This window comes from Cebus imitator, unplaced genomic scaffold (assembly GCF_001604975.1).
Source record: "Cebus imitator isolate Cc_AM_T3 unplaced genomic scaffold, Cebus_imitator-1.0 Scaffold22, whole genome shotgun sequence".
Lineage (NCBI taxonomy): Eukaryota > Metazoa > Chordata > Mammalia > Primates > Cebidae > Cebus > Cebus imitator.
Window position 1 is genome coordinate 7159872 of NW_016107337.1, and position 3502 is coordinate 7163373.

The window sequence follows — 3502 nt, forward strand, 5'->3', positions numbered from 1 at the left end:
TCACTGAGAGAGCTTTATTGATAATTAACTAGACTTTTTATCTTTTAATAAATGCAAAGCAAATCTCTTTCCCATAGCACACAACTTTGCAAACTTTACCTCTAATAGTGAGAAATAGACTCTACATTTTTAAGATAATATTTTAAAGCAGTATTTCTACTAGTTCTCTTGGAAATCCTAGTATGTGAGGGATATAATAGAGTGAAATATTTGATGACATAGTTAAATGTCTTTTTGTTTATTTTTTCTATGTGTCTAAAATACAACTCAATATTTTTCATTGCAATAGAAAGAACAACAATTGCTTCCAATGATAAAGCCCAGCCTTTAATTGGCAACAGACGCTGGCCAGCAGGCTCTGAGCATTAAAGCACTGTCCCTTGGTGTGTGTGTGTGTGTGTGTGTGTGTGTGTGTGTGTGTGTGTGTGTATTAAAGTGGAGGGGGTTCTGAAATCCTACTTACTCTTCTAATTTTTAATTTCTACTGGTAATAATTAAATTCACTTAAAAATTCTTGCAGCATTTAAATCTCATTTCAGATTAAAATGGTGGTGGTGGTGGTGGTGGTGGTGGTGTGTTTTGTTGCTTGCTTTTTGTTTGGCTCTGTGTAGGGACTAATTTCTGCGCTGCCACCTTTCCAAAATTCACTTCTAAAATAACTGCCATTTCCCAGTCCAGCTGGATAAAACAGCGTTGTATTAATGTTTTAAAAGCATTGACTATGGTGTTAGCACTTATGCTTTCAACCACCACATACCTTAGGAGTAACAATCAAATCCCTTGACTTCATTTGCTTCGTGCTCCATATCTGTGCTATGGGAATCATGATAGTCCATTTCTTACAGAGTTGTTTCTTCATTCATTAATTTATTTTGCAGGTCAGCAAAGAGTTCTTGAGCATCTGCAGGGCCAAGCACAGCTCTAGACATCAAAGAACCTGCAATGAATAAAGCAAGTCTCTTCTGGAAAATTACAATGTAATGTTGCAATTAAGTTTTTTTACTGCATGTAAAACCCTAATGCATACATTTGTCTGATACTGAAAATACATTACTACCCATTTTAGTAATTAACATTTGTCATTTGCTTTGTCTATGAGAGTTTAAAAGTATGAAAAGACATATTTTCAGCTCTTAGGCCCTGATTATCTCTGGGAGATCACAAGGACTACTAACTTTTAAAAAATGAGGAGTGGGAGAGTAGAGGGAAGCACAATGTGGGTGATTAATAATAATTTTGTTTAGGGCTCTGTGAAAAGCTGCATAGAAAGGGTATTTGATATTTGATGTTTGAACAGAATGTGAGGAACAAGAATTGACAACTAGATAAGAATGGAAGGAGTGATCTGGGCAGAAGGAGCTGTATGAGCAGAAGCTGGGAGGTATGAAGCTTCATGACATGCGTGGAAAACAGGAGCAAAACAGTCTGACCAGAGTAGAGAGCACCAGAGGTGGCATAGGAAAGGCAAATTATGGCACATTATAAACAGCCTCAAGGGCTGTGCAAAGTCAGAATCTGTAAATTGTCCTAAATATAAAATGGAAAAATATGAAGGTTTTAAATCAGGAAATGAGAGAATCAGGTGTTCACTCTAGAAAGTTAACAATTAGCTGCACAGATCGGAGCATGAAAGCCAGGAGATGAGTGTGTACATTATGATTTTAGGTAATAATTTAGGTAAAATATAAAAAGTAGCACAATGAGTTGAGAGGGTAGACAGATTACAAAATCATTTTGAAGGAGGATAAAAAAGAAAATTTGGTGAAAAGAAGTACATAAAGAAGAGACTGAGGAAAGCAGATCTTTCCAAATCACCTATTGAAGGTGATATTAAATATTGAAGGGCTCAAGAGTTCGGAAGGACAGAGAGAGAGAGAGATGGGAAGAAAGACAGGGAAAGAGCAGAGGTTGGGGGGAGGGAAGAGATGGCTGGAGATAGATAGATATAATGCCAGTAGTTTAGACATTAATAAAATTATATATATATATATATATATATATATATTCACATATATATTACTATGTATACACACACCATTTGTCATCATTTTGAGAATGCCTTGTTAAATGGCTAAGTTGTTATAATTTTTAAAAGTCAGGAACTCAAAGAAATAAAAGATGGCACATGAAGAAAGAGGGTACAATGAAGAAATATGGTCCAATCTCACTAAACACAAATAAAATAGATTCACAGATAAAGAGGGCACATAGGGAGACTACAAGTGAAATTAATGAATAAGACCAGAGAACTGAAGACACAATTGAAAATGGCATCACAGAGAGAAATACATATTTTTTCTCACACATTTTAGTACATTAAATAGAAAACATAATCTAAAAACTAGGGATTAAGGAGGCTCGGTGAAGTAGGCAATTATGATTTCACTTTGCATATGAGAAAATTAAGGCTTAGAGAGGCATCATGGCCAATAAAGAGATCTGATACTCAAACTCCAATCTCCATCTCTTTTTCTTTTAAATAATCTGAAAGACCTTTCCATTGTATTACTCATTATCTTTTAGACATCAGTAAGATAAGGTACCTAGTGAGATCATAGAATACTGACTTACTGTCTCTTGGAATGACATGGACTTGGTAGGATACTAACAGAAAGCAACTGTGTTTTTACTTACCATTCCTGTTAACACTAGCTACTGCATAATAAATAATTATTAATATGACCAGCAAAGTCCAACATTAAAACTCAACTTTCTGCCAATTGAAAACATCCGAGCTCCTCAGCTTGGGCCTGCCTTAGGGGGGAGGTACTGGCTTGTTGTTTCTTCCATACTTGCTCTAGTTTCTGGCCCCTTCAGAATGAGCAAATTGGGGTGACAGGGAGAGGATAGGAGACAGCAAAGATACTAAGAGACTGGCAGGATTTTAATTTGATCTTCTGGCTCTTTCTCTCACAAGGTGCTTTTGTGGATTTCTCAGAATTGTCTGTCATCTGTGGGGACCTCCAATTACAGTTTCCTGGAGGTGAAAATGTCTCCTTCAGGCTGGCTAGCAGCTTACAACAGCCCAACACCTTTCACTTCTGCATCTGGAAATCTGTTCCCAGGCTCCTTTTGAAGCATACCCTTCACTCTGAGTGAGATCATCTCAAGACATCTCCCTCTGTCATCCATCATTGGTGCGGTTGAGGCTGGCTCCCACTGTGGCCTCCTTACTTAGTTACCAACAAACCAACCTGTCTAGAAGTTAGTGTCTGTCATGTGTCCCCCAAATCACAGGGACATGTACCCCAAATTCTTTGATAACTTCTCACCAAGCATGGGTGCACCCTGAAACACCATCTTCCATCTTACCAGCTTATAAGATGACCTCCATCAAACAACAGGTCGGCTTCCCTTCCCCTACATAGTTTTCAGGAAATCTTCCCATTTCTCAACCATACACATCCATACACATTTTCCACCAGAAACTAAAAAGTCTGAATTAATTCTGTTTTTTTTTGTGTGTGTGTGCTGATTGTCTTATAGCAAATGATGAGTAGCT